This window comes from Eublepharis macularius, chromosome 3 (genome assembly GCF_028583425.1).
Source record: "Eublepharis macularius isolate TG4126 chromosome 3, MPM_Emac_v1.0, whole genome shotgun sequence".
NCBI lineage: Eukaryota > Metazoa > Chordata > Lepidosauria > Squamata > Eublepharidae > Eublepharis > Eublepharis macularius.
Genome location: NC_072792.1, coordinates 121,034,243 through 121,052,599, shown reverse-complemented (window position 1 = coordinate 121,052,599; position 18,357 = coordinate 121,034,243).

The following is an 18,357-nucleotide window of genomic DNA, read 5'->3' as shown; positions in this document are numbered from 1 at the left end:
CTTTCTTTGATTACATAACAAGCTGCTCTCTAAAAGATCTGAACAATTGTGCAGTGTTTTGATGAGAGTGTATTTCATGCAAAGTTCTAAATGGGCTTGGCAACTACTTGGAAATGTAAACAGATTAATAAACAAATATTCACCCAAACACTTGCATCTCAAACAGAATCAGAATTTTGGATCTATATGTGTTTTTAAATATAATCTGCAACATAAAATCTATCAGGAGAGAATTGATTGCACCCAAATGAAGTGATTATTCAAAATGTTGTCACCAGAGAGTTTTAAAAATGCACAGAGAAAACATGTGAACAGTAAAACTTTATAGTATGTAAACAGCCTCTCTGATAGTTAATATAAGGAATTTGTTAAATTTTCACATTTCATTGTTCCAGTAATTATCTCCATGTGGTTTTATGATGCTAAACTAAATGTGCTTGCTGCAGAAAATGTGCAATAAATTAAAAACCAAAGTGTCTGACCTACCTTGCCTTACAGCGGTGCACAAAGCTTCTGACTGTGCACAGTTTTGTTTCCTTTGCATTTTCAAAGTTAATGTTTAACTTACAAGTCAACATTGAGGTATGTATGTCATGTTTCGATCAAAACTATTGTTCATCAATTGAGACTTCAAGAAAATCAGATAGTAAGAAGAAAACTACACATAATTTGCAAACACATAATTAAAAAATAATAAAAGCAGTTTTGGGAGGGAGTAAACTGGAGCACCAGCTATTTTTCAGCTCAAATTATTAACCCAAACTCTAACAGCTTTCTTTCTGCCTTGAAAAGTTCCAGACAGATGTGACAATCAACAGGTATCTGGACCTCTACAAGGAGCATGGCAGCATAGAGGAACTATTAGAAACAAGAAAACAGTTGGCTGGGAAGGGATTAAGCATGTTTGAATCTGTGTAGAACATTTCCCATCATTCTGTTTTATGTACATTCTATATACTTGATGTTTTACCATTTTAGTATTATCTAAGACAACATCTGTGTTACATATAAACAGAAAGATGTTCTTATTCAAGTTCTATATCCAGTAAAAGGCTTTCTGTTTGAACCAGACCTAGGATAGTTATGCTTCACTTCCTGCAATCTCTGACATTCCAGGCAACAGGCCATTCAGACTATTGGGGAAACAGGACCATAATTCCATCGAAAATACAATCTCTTTTTTCCCCCATGGTTTGAATTTTCTTTATTTAAACTATAAACTATACACCATAACATAATAAACAATAAACATAGAGAATAAGAAAAAACACAGTTCTAAACATGACACACTAACAATACATATATCTATAAAATTAAGAGGAAAAGAAAAAAGAAAACAAAAAAACACACCTAAATTACACTACAAGTTCAGATCTGATTTTCTCCGAAACAAGTATATATCATTTCTAGAGTCCCACTTATTCTAAGTTAGTCACAAAACCCCTCTTTTTTCTATTGTTCATGTTTCTTAATCCATAAAGCCAGATGTCATCAAATCCTTGTTATCCATTTCATGCAAAGTTTATTAACGGTTTCCATTCAGTCAAGAAGTTAACAAATCTCCTTTCTCTAATTAATGCAGTAAGTTCTGCCATTAACGCAAATTCCAAAATTTTTGTCAACCATTCCTCCACTGTAGGCAATGTTGTAGTTTTCCACTTCTGTGCATAAAGTACTCTTGCTGCTGTAATAAAGTATAAAAACAGTGTTCGAAAACTTTTTTCCAACTGGCTGTCCATTATTCCCAACAGAAAAGTCTCTGGTTTCAGCTGAAGTTTAATCTTCAAAATCTTCTGCATCGATGATTGTATCTGCAACCAAAGTCTCTTTCATTTCTTACATGTCCACCACATATGAAAAAATGTCCCTTCTTGTTTAGCACATTTCCAACATACATTTGACACCCCCTTATAAATTCTACCCAATTTTTCAGTACCAACAATACATCATTTTGTAAAAAATTATAAAAATTTACGCTCCAAATGAGTATAAAACTAGATGTTATTTAAAAAATTGGGAATTGTTTAACAGATCTTGCATATGAAAACTATTGTTAGATGGGGAATTGGAATGGAGTGATCGATCCACAGATAGATAGATTCTCTGAGAAACATATTAAGATGAACCAGGATAAACTACCTAAAGCCTTTTTTGCTCTAATGGACAATTTGGATCTGATTGATTTGTGGTGACAGAAAAATGGTAATGCAAGAGAGTATACTTTTTTTTCAGAAAGACATAGATCTTTCTCAAGAATAGATATGATTTTGACATCAAGGGACATTGCCACCAAGGTGGTTAAAATAGAGGTCGTACCCAAGACATTTTCAGACCATAATCCAGTATCCATGACTTATAGGGGGAAAACGGGTAGCTTTAGGTGGGGATTAAATGAAGCTCTATTACAAAATGAAGGGACTATAAAAGACTTTAAAAATAAACTAAAAGAATATTTTGAATTAAACTTAAACAAAGGTACAGATATGAGAATGGTCTGGGATGAAAGTAAAGCATATATTAGAGGTTACCTAATTCAATATAATGCTCAACTGAGAACAAAGAACCAAGAGAAAAAACAACATATTTTGGAGGAGATAAAAAGCAAAGAAGTCAAGAGAGCTCCTGGAAATACTGATATATTACAACATATTAAGATTTTACAACAACTACTACTGATGTTAATGTCAAGAGAAAAGGAAATTATATTGAATTATGCTAAACATATAACATTTGAATATGCAAATAAGCCAGGGAAATGGTTGGTTTATAAATTGAGAAAGAATAGAGAAAAGAAAATGATATTGAAAATACAAGAGGTAGATTAGGAGTTAACAGACACTGCAGATATACAAAAGGTATTTTATCAGTACTACACAAATCTGTATAAGAGGAGTGATTTGTCAGTGGAAAAAATAGATAAATATATTAATAAACAGAAGTTACCTAAGATCACAGAACAACAAAGACAAATTATGAATGGACCTATGACAGTAAGAGAAGTGGGAGAAGCCATAAAAAAGAGTAAATTGTGGAAAGCTCCTGGACCAGATGGCCTCCCAAGTAGTTACTATAAGTGTTTTGAGGATGAACTTCTTCAGCCTTTACAAAAGATGATGAACTCTATTTTAGAAGGAGGGAAAATGTTGGACTCATGGAAGGAGGCCAACATAACATTTATTCGAAAAGAGGGACAAGATCACACATTGACAAGAAACTACAGGCCAATATCACTATTAAATAATGACTATAAGCTGTGTGCATCGATCTTGGCAGGAAGACTTAAAAGTATCCTACGGGACATTATTCATGAAGACCAAAGTGGATTCCAACCTAAGAGGCATCTAAAGGACAATGTAAGAACAGTATTGGATATTCTGGAATACTTAGAAAGACATAATAAAAGACAAGTTGCTTTGATTTTCCTAGATGCTGAGAAGGCCTTTGACAATTTAAACTGGAAATTTTTGTTTAAGATATTGGAAGATAGGGACTTTGGAGACAATTTTATTAAATGGACTAAGTCGATTTATACAACCCAGACTGCATGGATAGTCGTGAACGGAGAGTTAACCAAACCATGTGGAATACAAAGAGGTTGCCCGTTGCCCACAAGACAAGGTTGCCCATTGTCACCTCTGTTATTTATACTGATGCTTGAAGTTCTGAATAGGGACATAAAGATGAGAGGATTTGAGGTGTTAAGGTGAAACAGGAGAACTACAAACTGAGAGCCTTTGCAGATGATTTCGTGCTGATTTTGTAGGACCCTTTGAAAGGAATTGAAACTCTAATGACAAAATTGAAAAAAATTGGTATAGTGGCTGGTTTTAACGTTAATAAGCAGAAAACCAAAGTCTTAACTAAAAATATGAAAATACAAGATCAAATGAAACTTGAGAGCAAAACAGGGTTTAAAGTTGAGAAAAAGGTAAAACATTTGGGTATTACTTTGTCAAATATGAACTGTGTGTTATTCCAAAATAATTATATTAAGACCTGGAAAGAAATTAAAAGGGATATGCTAAGATGGGATAAAATTCAATTATCACTGTTGGGAAGAATAGCTGCAATTAAAATGAATGTCTTACCTAAAATGGTATTCCTATTTCAAACAATTCCTGTATTGACAACAGAGACACCATTTAAACAATGGCAGAAGGATATATCAAGATTTATATGGCAAGGCAAAAAGCCAAGAGTAAATTTAAGGTTCTACAGGATGCAAAAGAAAGAGGAGGTTTGGGCCTCCCAGATTAGAGATTATATTTTGCAGCTAACTGTTTGGTTTGGATGAAGGGATGGATACTGTTAAAAAATAGAAGATTACTGGACCTGGAAGGGCATGATCTAAAATTTGGGTAGCATGGATATCTATGGTATGACTAAGTTAAAGCCAACACAGAGTTTAATAATACTTATGTAAGGCGTGCAATCCTGAGAGTATGGAATAAATACAAACTTAGGTTTTGTTCAAAAATACCTCTCTGGCTGTCGTCACAAGACGCTCATTTTAGAAGGGAAATGGTTAGTTGACCCAATTGGTTAACTTATCAGGATTTATTGGAATACTCTCAGGACCAAGTTAAAATTAAATCAAGAGAAGACTTGGCAGCAGAAGGGCACACCTGTCAGTGGTTTCCACATATGCAAATTTTGGAGAGATTCAAACTAGACAAGAGTCATTATAATTCTGAGAAATCTAAAACTGAATTTGAAATAGCCTTTGTACAAATGATGAACATTATATTTCTAAAATGTATAAACTTTTGTTGAGGTTTGGGACTGAAGAAGAGCAAGTAAAAGAATGTATGATTAAATGGGTGAAAAATTGTGGACATGATATATTAATGGAGCAATGGGAAAATATGTGGACAAGAGGGCTGAAATTTACATTAAGCTCCAGTATTAAAGAAAAAACTATCTCTTGTTTACAGAAAAAGCAGAAGACACAGAATACCTGCAGAGGGCAGCAGGTCTGACAGATAGCTGGATGGGATCCTTCTTTCCTCCTTTCTCTGTCCTTTTTGTATGTCTTCAGATTGGTATTCTTAGGCTACTTCCTTTTTCTTCCCAGAAGTCCCTCTCTCCCTGTTTAGTGAGGTAGTTATATCAGAGCCTACATGGTAGCAGAGGATGGTTTGTGGATTGATCTCTGATTAAAAGAATAAGACTCACCAGATGTTCCCTCATGAGCTGTGTGTGAGAGAGAACAAAGGAACAAAATGGCCACCTATAGCATTCAGTGGGTTGCAGTGATGGAAAGCCTGAACAAAAGAAACTATGTACTCTGGAAAGCCGCATGCAGATCCATCTCATGGAACAAGGAGTTTGGGACACAATTAAGGATCTAAGACTGGCAAATGAGGAACCTGAAAAGCAAAGAAAATGGGACAAACACAGTGACAAAGCCAAAGAAATCCTGTTTCAAGGTTTGGAGGACCACGCTATTTAGGCGATAATTCATACTGATAAAACTAAAAATATCTGGGAAGAACTTCAAAGACTTTATGTATATACTTCACTTAAGAGTAAAATGTTTTTACAAAGAAGTTGTTCAGTATTAGAATGGGAGAGAGTTATAGCTTGCATGAGACCTAGATCATTTTCTGGCTTTAGTCCAGCAGTTTTGCTCAGTTGGAAAAGATCTCCTTGATGAAGATCTGATAGTACTGTTGCGACCAGAGTATGAAAGTTACATAAATCAAGTAGAAGCTAAGGAAGATTTGACTCTGAGTCAAACCATAAGCATGCTGGAGGAGTATAATAGACATAAGGAATTCCAGAACTCAGACAGAGGGTCTGGACTGAGGGACTGTGAAAGTGCTATGGGTGCTGTAAATTTAAGCAAGAAAGCTGATGCATTTTACCATGGATGTGGGGAAAGCGGGCACTTCAAAAGAAACTGCCATCTCTCCAAAAAAAGGCATTCCTCTTGGAAAGGAAAGGGAGGAGCCGGGAGGAATTTCCAATATGACAAACCTAAACCTGCAAAGATATGCTTTAGGCTAGCAGAAAGAGAACCTAGAGAGCAATTGTGGTATACTGACTCTGCATGTACAGCTAACATCTATCTATCTATCTATCTATCTATCTATCTATCTATCTATCTATCTATCTATCTATCTATCTATCTATCTATCTATCTATCTATCTATCTATCTATCTATCTATCTATCTATCTATCTATCTATCTATCTATCTATCTATCTATCTATCTATCTATGTTTGCCTTTCTCACTGAGACTCAAGGCAGATTACATAGTATGAGATTAATACAATCAGTATCAAGTACATTTCAATACAGTATCAAGGACATTTCCATAAATAATGCCATAAGGTAAATAGATACAAGCATAAAAGACATAGTATTATCAAGAATCTAATACGGAGTAGTAAAAATACTGAAGCAGAACATAATACACTCTAGGACTAATACTAGGAGCACTGGTGGACCAGGACTAACATGGAGCACTGCTGGTACATAGGAGTGCATGTTTAAAGCAGCATATAATATGTAAGGCAATATAGTGATGAAGTCTATGGTCCCTAACTCCTTAGTGAAGCATCTGAGATGCCATCTCTACAATACAGCCCTCTTATTTGAGTAAAAGGCCTTTTTGAATAACTGGAATAATTTGGTTTTGCATCATTTATGAAAAGCCAGGAGAGCGGAGGCTCTTCTGGCTTCCTCAGGCAGGTCATTCCACAGGATATGGACAACCACAGAGAAAGCCCATGTACGGGCTGCTGCTGGCTTCACCCATGTGCAGCCTGGCACCTGCAGGAGACCCTATTCAGATGAGCGAAGCTGCTGTGGGGGAACACAGGGAGGGAAGTGGTCCCGTAGGTATGCTGGACCAAAGCCATGAAGAACTTTGTATGTAATAACTGTTGTGAGAATTCTGGGGTGGGGACCCCCTTTGGCAGCCCCTCAGTTTGTTTGTTCTGGAGAGCCACTTACCAAGGTTTGTGTGGGGTGGGGTGGTGCAACCCTTAACCTAACCTCACTTTCCCTATTGCTGGTCTGTGATAGTGGCACAGACAAATACCTCTGTACAGAGAAGAGCTTAACCAGTACCAAGGTTTATTTTTGAAATGAGAAGAATGTTACAATAAATGGCAGGACACGGCAGCACTAGGCCTGTCTGCCCTTGAATACTGCAGATGGTTAGCAAAACTGGTAAAAATCACAGATATAGAAGCATGCAATTAATAGTGTTGTAACTTATAACCCTTATAAAGACCTAAAGAGAATACTTAACCTTAATCCTATAAAGCCTTAATAGTTCTATGGCAAAATCCTTATGCAATTCTAATTAATAAAAATTCTTAACCTATGTAATATAAATCCTTATAATCCTTATATAATATAAATCCTTATATAAATCCTTAAAGCAAGCAGCCCTAAATGCTATAGCAAAAATCCCAATCCCACAGGACATCCTGGCTTACCTGTTGGGAAGCCCCTGGACCAAAGTGGGTCCTTAGGGGTTCCCAGAGGAAGCACATTGGCCACCAGTTGGCAGATACAAAGCCCTTGTGTCTTCCCAAGGAGCGGCAAGGAATAATCCCGTGGGTACTCCTTTTATAGAGAGTTTTGCCAGCCCTCTGACGTGTATGGTCACATGGCCCTTTGATGTATATGGTCACATGGTTCCTAACTCTATTTTTGGTCTCAGGTGGGCCTTGATCTTGTGCCTACTATAGCATTGTTTTGGAACATTTTCTTCACACGTGACTTGTACTATATGACTGCTATAGCTTAAAAATGTGCACTGTCAGCATTAATTCTAAGGCCTAATGGAATGTCTTGCTCCGATTGGCCAGAGAGGGTTTTTAACACTTTATCTTGGCTTTGGACCCTCACTGTCTCTTTGCTGTAATTTATATGTTAAAGTCAAATACCTTTACTCAATTTAGTGCTCTTTTATGGCCCCCCTTTCTGGTTTGTGTTGGAGGTGGGGATACTGCAGACTTCTGCCGGCTTTCTCATAAAAAACAGGTATACAAGAACCAAAGAAAGCCAAAGTGAGAGCCTTTGGAAGTTGCTTCTCAGAGCAAGACGGATTCCATGCTATGGGTTTGAGTCCAGCGTGATCCAAACTCCAGAATAACTAATACCTTGAACTGAGCACGGTAACTGATGGGTAGCCACTGGAGTGACTGTAGGATGGGAGTGATCTCTATACGTAGATAAGCGACCTACATATAGAGCATTACAATAGTCAAGCCTTGATATTACCATAGCATGGATCCAAGTGGCCAGGTCAGCCGTGTCAAGATAAGAAGCCATCTTCCAGGCTAGAGTGAGGTTGTGGAAAGCATTTTTTGCTGCTGACTTAACTTGTTTTTCTGGTAATAACTTTGGATCCAGGATAACCCCTAGGCTCTTAACTGAGTCTGCAAGGGTCAGACAAACTCCATCGAAAGTGGGGGTTAAAATGTCCTTCAAGATCACTGCCTTCCCAACAAGCATCACTTCTGTCTTGTCTGGGTTCAATTTCAATTTGTTGTTTTTCAACCATTTTACCATGGCTGTGAGGCAGTGATCTAAGATTTCTACTGCATCCTGTGGGGACCTGGATAGCGAGATATAGAGTTAGATGTCATCTGCATATTGATGACACCCAACTCCACAGCTGCAAATGAGTTCTCCTAAAGGCTTTATACAGAGGTTAAATTAACATAGGAGATAAGATTGCGCCCTGCAGAACCCCGCAAGATAGTTCCCATTCTGGAGATAGCTGATCTCCAACAGCAACCTTTTGAGTCAACTCCAAGAGAAACTATTTAAACCAGTCCAGGACACATCCTTTGATGCCCACTTCTGTTGCTAAACACCTCAACAGGATGGCATGGTCTACTGTATCAAAGGTTGCAGATAGAGCCAATAGAAGCAATAATGAGGCATGGCCTTTGTTCATATTCAAACGGAGATTGCCCAGTAATGCTACTAGTGCTGTCTCTGTCCTATGCCTTGGTCTGAAACCTGACTGGAAAGGGTCCAGAGTGCTAGAGTTATCCAAGAAGATCTGGAGTGGGTCAGCTACTGCTCTCTCAATCACTTTGCCCAGAAAGGGTAGATTAGAGACTAGGTGACAATTGGCCACATCATTTTTGTCTAGGGATGGTTTTTTAAGAGAGAGAATAAAGCTTTCTTTGAAATGCTAAAGGAAGAAAAAAGGAAGGTGTTGCATGTAGCAGGTGCTAGAACTGTAGAAATAGCAGGCATAGGGTCTGGAAGATTAAGATGCAAACTTCTAAATGAACAAGACCCGGGAAATCTTGCAAACAAAGTGATTCTATGTGCCAACTTTGGAAACTATCCTGCTTTCTGTAAGTGTGCTTGCAGAGAAAAATATGAAAGTATCTTTTGGGAAACAATGTCTCATTAAGAAGGACAGAGAAATAATAGCTGTAGCTAAGAAGCAGAATGATCTATATGCACTGACAACGTGCCAACAAGTAGCTGACTTTGTAAATGCAAATGAGACCTGTAAACATAAATTTGTCAGGCTATGGTTGGCAGGATATGGCAGACAGGTCCCTGTAGCCATTGTAACAAGAAGTCCAAGCTCTTGGTTAAATGATTTTATTCAGAAATCCAGTTCATTCCATATAAATATCCATAGGTTTATTCAGAGGAAAGAAAGCATCCAAGCAGTACATGCTTCCTTGATAGGAATAGAAACTTGAGGAAAATATAGTTTTAAATACTCACACATTTCCCCCCCTCCCACTTAGACCACAGAAGGAGACTGGGAACTTCTTCTGGAGTTTAGCTAGACAGGACAAAAAGGCATAAAAAGAAATGGCAACATTTCAAACAGTGCAAGGTCATTTCAGTGAACTTCAAAGAAAGAGATAACACAGCTGTGTTCTCAGGCTAGTAGAGGGAGAGAAACAAAAGTGATGATTAGAGCATTTGCAACCTGAAATCAAGGCACAGTGTTACCAATGGTTCAACACTTAAAACAATGATATGGATGCAGGGATGCAGACATGACAGTACTGGTCATTAATTTGGCACAGGCAGTTTGGGCACTGAAACATAAATGCAGTTAGCCAACTTCAAAGCAATAAACTGACAAAAGGCATGCAATTTATGAAGTGCTTTTGAAGACAAATGTATATGCTGCATTAAAAGCAGAACAGTCAGATCTAGCTTTAGAGACAAAGGAGCTGAGGAAAATGAGGCAAGGCAGCCATTAGATTTAATACATAGTGATTTATGCAGTCCAATGAGAATAGCGACACCAATTGGCAACAAATATGTTCTCATCTTTATTGATGTATACTCCAAGTATACTGTAACATACATGATCAGGGAGAAAAGTCAAGGGAGAAAATTTAAACCTTATGTAGCAATAGTCAGTAACAGATTCCAGAGACGACCATTGGTGCTGCGCACTGACAATGGAGGTGAATATGTAGGGCATGAAGTGAAAAATTACATGACCAAGCAGGGGATTCAGCATCAAGTCACAGTGCCATACACTCTGGAGCAGAACTGAGTAGCAAAGAGAAAGAATCGCTCTCTCATTGAAATGAGTAGGTGCATGCTCCTTGAAGCAGGGCTACCTGAGAAGCTCTGGGGAGAAACAATTAACACTACTACCTACCTGCAAAATAAACTGCCCACCAAAGGTGCAACCAGTACCCCATTTGAACTATAGTATGGGCACAAACCCAGTGTGAATCATGTTAAGATCTTTGGATCAAAAACCTACAGTTATGTTCCTAAGGAAAAACAGTCTAAGATGGATCTCTGAGCAGAACAAGGAATTGTTGTGGGGTAGGCACAAGGATATAGACAATACTGAATCCTTAACCCAAAGACTGAAACAATAAAAATCTGCCATATTGTCTATGTTAATGAAAGGAAGATAGCAGACATTGGTGAAGATGCACCACAGGAGAAAATGAAGAACAGCAACAAAGAGCAGTACAACTACCCATAGTGGACTGCACACATGACACAGCCATGGGACCTGCAGAGCCAGAAGGGGCTGTAAAGCCAGAAAGGGCCGCAGAGCCAGAAGGGGCTGAAGAGCCAATAATCAGACGATCAGAGAGAGTAAACAGAAACATATCACCAAAAAGACTTTCCTATCTAGCAAGGATAGAAGTTGTACCTGAACTCTTCACATGGGAAGACATAACAAAAATGCCTGTCAGAGAAGCAGAGAACTGGAGAAGGGCTGCAGAGGAAGTGATTGAATCTCTCATCAAAAACCAGACATGGACTCTTCCAAGGAAGAGAACAGATGGTTGCAAATGGATTTTCAAGACCAAACATGATGCAGAAGGCAAAGTGCATAGATACAAGGTGTGATTGGTTGCCAAAAGTTACACTCAGAAATACCATGATGACTGCGATGAAATCTTCACACCAGTGGTGAGGCACACTTCAATAAGAGTGCTCCTGAGTATAGCTGCAGCGCAAAAGATGCACATGAAGCATATAGACATAAAAACAGCTTTTCTGCACAGTGAAATAAAAGAGGACGTTTACATGGAAGAGCCACCAAGATTTGAACAATCCCAGGACAGACATCTCATGTGTAAACTGCAAAAGAGCTTATTGGGCTCAAACAAGCTACAAGGTTTTAGAATGAAAAACTACACAAAATGTTGACCAAAGAAGGTTTTAAGCAAGGCAAAGCTGAACAATGCCTTTACTCAAAGTACCAAGACAACAGATGGACTTACATTCTAGTTTACATCAACAATTTAATTTTGTGTTATGAAGAGAAGAAGAACTACAATGAAATAGTTCAACATCTGAGTCAAGAGGCTGAAGTGAAATAGGAGTTATCTCCTACTACCTGTTGAGTCCAAGTAGAAAGAGAAGAAGATGAGAGCTATCTTCTCAGTCAAAAACAGAAAGTCCTGGAGTTTCTGGAATATGTGCAAATGAATAACTGTAAACTAGCAGATACTCCTATAGAAGTAAATTACCTAAAGCAACAAGGAAATGATGAACTCCTGCCAGACAACAGGCAGATGACAACAGATAAACAGTATAGGGAAGCAATTGGAAAATTGCTGTACATAAGTACCCTGATGCGTCCAGATATAACAGCAGCAGTTGGCATGTTGCGCAGGAAGGCTGAGTCACCAAGAAAAAGAGATTGGAATGAGGTCAAGAGACTAGCCAAATACCTGAATGTGACTATGCATCAGAAACTGAAGTTGCCAACAAGTGATAATCCCAGATTGCGAGGCAGGCTCTAAAGGCTCGGGAGATGAGCTGTAATAAACACGCTTGACACCTTGTGTGGAATAAGATACGCCACAACTTTATTGGTTACAGTGTTGGGAGCGATGGCTCAGCATAGGACGCAGATCCCCGCATCGGCTGACCCGCCTGCTAGCCGATGACCCCTCAGCGATCAGCCTGCCTGCTGAAAGGGAAACCACGGGATGACAGTTAGTGGGAACCAATTGGTGGCTGCCTCTAATTGGTTCCCCTGCCACCTGGAAGCAGGCATGGTCGGCAGCCCCCCGAGCTGGGCTTGCTCCTGTCCTTGCTGGTTCCAAGATCCCTTATGGGGATCCCCATCTATGGGGAAGCAGTGCGCGCAGACCCTGTTTCCCCCCAAGACGATCCATGCCCAACGCCAAAACCGCCACACAGAGATTATAATAACCATGTATAATACTGGCGTAACCCATTGAAACTGCTGCAACCCATCAAATCACTATAACCCCAAGTTGCGACTAAATGGTAACCAAACCACTGAAAACACATTCAGACTCAAATTAACCAGTCGCTAACGCGCAAATCACCTTATTTGAACCAACTTGTATAAACCCTAATAGGAGCGGAGGGTCGGAGGGGATCGCTGTTAGAGCCCAACTGCCCTAATCGCTCCAACTGGCTCCCTTTAAATAGAGAAGGGGAGGACCTGAGAGAACCCTAGCTCTCTCAGGTTGGGAACTGTGTTCCTGCCCCCTGTTTCTCCCAGTCACCCCCTGATTAGCTGGCTGGGTTGGAATTCCTGCGGTTCCCTGCATGTTTGGGAGCCACATTGGGAGCCAGCCGGGAGGGGAAGGCTATGCTGCTCTCTCCTCGCTCAGCGTCCCTGCAAATGCCAGCCCCGTTGAGATCAGGGCCGGCAGCTTGATGGGATATAGGGGTGCAGATTAGGCAGGAGATACCAAGGACAGAAAGTCTACCAGTAGACATTTGTTTTTTTATGGCAATGGAGCAGTGAGCTGGAGCAGCAGAAAACAAGAAACTCTGGCTCTGTCCTCAACTGATGCTGAATATGTATCCGCAGCAGAAGCATGCAGACAACTGAAGTGGATGCTGCAACTGATGAATGACTTTGGGATAGAAGAACCTAAACCGATAAAACTTTTCAAGGACAATCAAGGGTTCATAAAACTTACAGAAACAGAAAAGATGAACTCCAGAACCAAACATATTGATGTGAAAGAACATCTAGTGAGAAATATGCAAGAGGATGAGCTTATTGAGTTGGAGTATTGCTGCACAGAAGAGATGATCGCCGATATACTCACTAAGCCACTCCCTAAAGACAAGTTTGAAAGTCTATGCAAGAAGTTAAACCTTGTGGACTCTGTACACTAGACCTTGAGAAGGGGTGTTGGAAATACAATGTCTTGTGTACAGAGAAGGCAGAATACCTGCAGGGGGCAGCAGGTCTGAGAGTTAGATAGCAGGATTGGATCCTTCTTTTCCCCTCTCGTCTGTCCTTCTTGCATGTCTCCAGATTGGTATTCTTAGGCTACTTCCTGTTTCTTCCCAGAAGTCCCTCTCTCCCTGTTTAGTGAGGTAGTTAGTATCTATTCCATTTCTCTGCTTTCTACCAAAGTTGTAGTTCTTGAATAAACTCTCTTCATTCACTCCATAATCAGATTCAAGATAATTCCTAAAATTTACCAGTGCCTACAAATTCAAGCTACGAATATCATACCAATGCACTCTGTGTGAAACAGATGGTGAGATTATGGCTGCAATCCTCAGTAAGGTCTTTTTTGCATGGGGCTTTTTCTTTGGTTCAGGGCCCATACTACATCAATTTCTCTCCAGAGTTCTGCACGCATGATCTCCAATATACTTCCCATGCTTTTTTGCATTCTGCACAGAGAAAGGCTGCATCTGCCACAGAATCTGTCTTCCCCTGACTTTTCTGCAGCTTTTCTCCCTGCACATGTACCGAATGTCCCCCCCCCCCAGCAAAATCAAACTGGGGCTTTTTTGAAGTGCAGAATGCTGTCTTTGGTATGAGCCTAACAAAAGCACCCGCAAATGAATAAATATACACACTTCTAATAATATTATCACAATATCTTAAGATCTTTAAAGTGCTTCATGCTACAAATGTACAAAGAATCAATACTCAAATAAACAACCCTGCAAGGAAGTCCCTAGGGTATCATGAGTCCTTCACTGCCATGTTTTCTTGCTTGAAGAGCTCAAGCCCAAGGTCGGGATCCCAGGAGGACGTGGTACAACAGCCAAATGGAAAAGACCTGTTGAATTTTTTTCACTTTTTCTTCTTTTATATTCCAGGTGAAAATAGGAGGGAAAAGGCCCCAGAGCAGGGCTCCCCTCACTTGACTCACAAGTAAACATGGCACAGCTGCTGACTTGAAATTAACATTCTTAAATCTGCTCTCTTTTTTCTTTACAGGTTGAGTCAAGAAGACCTTTTTCCTCCTATTTTCTTGATTTTCGCATTTCGATTCATGCCCATGTCTAATGGGTAATGCCATGTTCCTCTTTGCTCGGCATATTACTTCTGTGCCAGCAGGGCAAAGCTAAGTACTGCTGTGCCTGTTCTCTTTCTTGCCAGCTGCAACACCCCAGCACAAGGTGAAGCCGGGGCTAGTGTCCCTATACTCCTCTTTGCTGACCTGGAAATGGTATAGCTGGCAAGGAGGAATATGGGTGTTGCTGCCATAGGGTGAAGCAAACCGCAGCCCAGGCTCCTCTTCACTGGCCTGGATATGGTAGGAAAGACATGGATGAATACAAGTGATGCTGGCATAGGGCGAGTCCCCAGGCCTCTTTTTGTCTAGCATGTGAGAGGAGGAACATAGTCATAGTGGCTCCTGATTTTGCCCTCCACCAGCAGCACTCATATTCCTCCTCACCCACCCCCTCTGTGGGGTGGGTGAGGCTTAGGACAATGGCTAAGCAAGATTTCCCCTCAGTAAATTGCCTATCTGTTTCTATTATTTATTTATTTTAAAACATTTGTATCTCACATTTCTACCCAAACAGAGTCCTTAAGGTAGAAAACATTAAAACAATAAAAAAAATTAACATGGGTCTTTCTGGATCAATATTTCAGGTGGATCTGGGGGATTCATTCAGTTCTGCCCACCACTTTGTCTTCTTCTTCATTCAACTCTAGTGTGTTGGACTACAAACAAGGTTCCAAAGTCTCACAATCCAGACACAGAAATCCTAGACTGGCACCAAGCCAAGTGAGCAGGTCCAGAGCACAAAAGCAGGTAGTAGAAAACCCTTTAGCAACCATACAAAGTCCAAAAGCTGTAAGGGCCCAGGGGGTCAAGATAGAATGAAGAATGTTGTTCTGTAGCAACTGGCCTGATCCCAGTTAGCCAATCAAGGACAGTGCACATACTCTCACCCATGGTCCTTTGCTAGAATGATGCAATGTAAGTGCAGGACCTTGAAGCCATGAGATCTGCATAGTTCAATCTCTACCCTGAAACTGCAAATTCATAATGACTTTACAGGCTTCTATCAGACCCAAAGCCTGAACTGAACCAAGAAATAGACTGGGACAAGTCAGTTTCTTGATACACAGCAGGAGTCCTCCAGCACCACACTCTAAAATCTACCCTTAAGGACTGCAGAACAGAGGTCCAGAAGGTTACCATGATTGATGGTATTGAAAGGCACTGAGGAGTCCAGGAGAATTAACAGGGTTGCACTCCCCAACCATTTCCCAGATCATGTCATCCACCAGGGCAACCAAAGTTGTTTCAATTCCAAAACCAGACCTGAAACCAGATTGAAACTGATCCACACAATCTGCTTTGTTCAAAAATCCCTGTAGCTGGCCAGTCACCATTTGCTGGATCATCTTGCTCAAGTATAGTACATTTGTGATTGGATGGTAATTATTTAACTTTTCCGGGTCCAGACTCCAGAGTAGGTAATACTCCTTGGTCTCATTAGTTAGTACCTTAGCTTCCTCACTCTATGTTTCTGCACCAACATAACATTACACTGGTGACCAAGCAGATATAACTATAAGCATTTCCATCATTTTATTCAATAAGAATGATAAAAATTGCCCCCCTTCCCATCATATCTATATAACCTTAGCACAACGTATGATACTGACCAAGTCTTCAGCTAAACAGAGCTCTCCTAAGCACAATATAAACCCCAGCCAGGACATCTCAAAAATATTCTGTTGTTGCCACCTACAGTGTATATTTCCCCTTTGTCCTGCAAAAAAGCTGCACATTGGGGTGTTCATACCCCTGAGATCTAAACCCTTGCAAGGACAATTGTGGCCTCTGACAATACTGTAAACTCTTGAAATCATTTGGGCCTTGAGGATTTCACCTGTGGGTGAAATCTGCAAGTCTCAGCCACTCAGATTTCAGGAGAGGTAGTGAAAGCAAACCCCCTGTAATAAATGAACTGGCCCTTAGTTTGTTGCACATGGGAAGAATATTCACATGCTGTAGTGAGAGTACTCAAATTAAATACCACTCTGTCTCCTGCATTATATAAGAACAGTGGGAAACTATCCTAGGATAAATGCTAAAACCCTATATTTACACACATCAGCATAGTAAGACTGCATATCTAAGCCTCTTTTTTAAAAGTTCAGAGACTAGAGATTCATAAACTTTATTACAGAAGGCCTGGGTTCAATCCTTCATGTAGATTACCAATCCAAGAAATATCAAGATGACATTTAAAATTCTGTGGAGCTAACAATCTGATTGCCCAAGTGTACTGCCAGCAAAAGTGCCATTCATTTTGATGGGACATGCACTAGCAAAGTGTTTTCATAATTGAATTGTCTAATAGATTTATATTAGTACAGTGTACCAGGGTTTCTTTGCATCCAAAGAAATTTCTTTGCATGATAACCATATAAGACTAAAACTAAATTAGCAGAATATAGTCTTAAGAGGCAATCTAGAAGGCACTTTCCTAGGAGTTAGCCCAAATGAATAACATAGGGCTCGCTTCTGAATAGATCTGGGCCTCTTCTGCATGGTGAACTTTACATTAGGCTTTTGGTGTAATCAACCCTTGAGGACTGGATCTGCTTTACTCATCAATTCTGGCTCCATACTGCTTCAATTCTTTAATTCTACACTTTGAGGGAGTCGAACTAAAGTGGAGTCTGTTTTTATTTCTGCACTAGAAAAATGCTCTGCCAAGCAGCCACAGCAGTCTGGGTGTCAGACTGGATTACAAATTCAAATCAAAAGAATGTTAAACTGGAAACAATTGATTAAAGAAGGAGGACATAATTACTTATGGATTAAGAAATCACTAAAAGATATTAATAATATCTTGAGAGATCAGAATATGGTTTCAATGCAGAAACAGAATAAGTCCACCAACCTTGCCATTGACATCCCCAGTTGACGTTTATTGTGACAATAGTACAAGAAAGAAATTTGATCATATAACCTATCAGTATATGGTGGATAAACAAAGAAAAATAAAATCCTGGCAAGCAGATTAAGATGAAAGAAAAAACATCCCATAGTTATTATAGCATCAGATGGTATCTAAACTGAAAGAACAAATACTTAAAGAAGGGGGACTTTTAAGAAAGAAAACAACTTTTGAACAATTAATCACTGGAAATTAAAGACACTTATTAGAAAAAATCTATAAAATGTTCTGAAATATGACACTGAAACAGAGCAAGTAAAAAAAATCACAAAATGGATCCAAAATTTTGGAAGAAACATATACATGAGTCAACGGGAACATCTATGGACCAAAGAAATTAAGTTTACTGAATGTTAAATATTAAGGAAGAACTGGTATAAAAAGTTCTTTAGATGGTATATTAACCCTAAAGATATAGCAAAAAAATAAAATAAAATAATGTGAAGTGCTGGAAATGTCAGAATACAGTTTCAACATTTTATCACATGTGCTGGACTTGCAAGAAAACAAGAAAATAGTAAATAGAGATACATTAAAAATGCAAAAGATATTAAAATTTAAGTTTCTGATGGATCTGAAAAATATGCTATTAAATATTTTACCAAGTAAAATTACAAAAATACGTAGTGAATTGTTTAAATATATGGTGATAAACTACTAAGTTTAAAAATCCAATATGTTTCTTTCCTCCTGAGTTC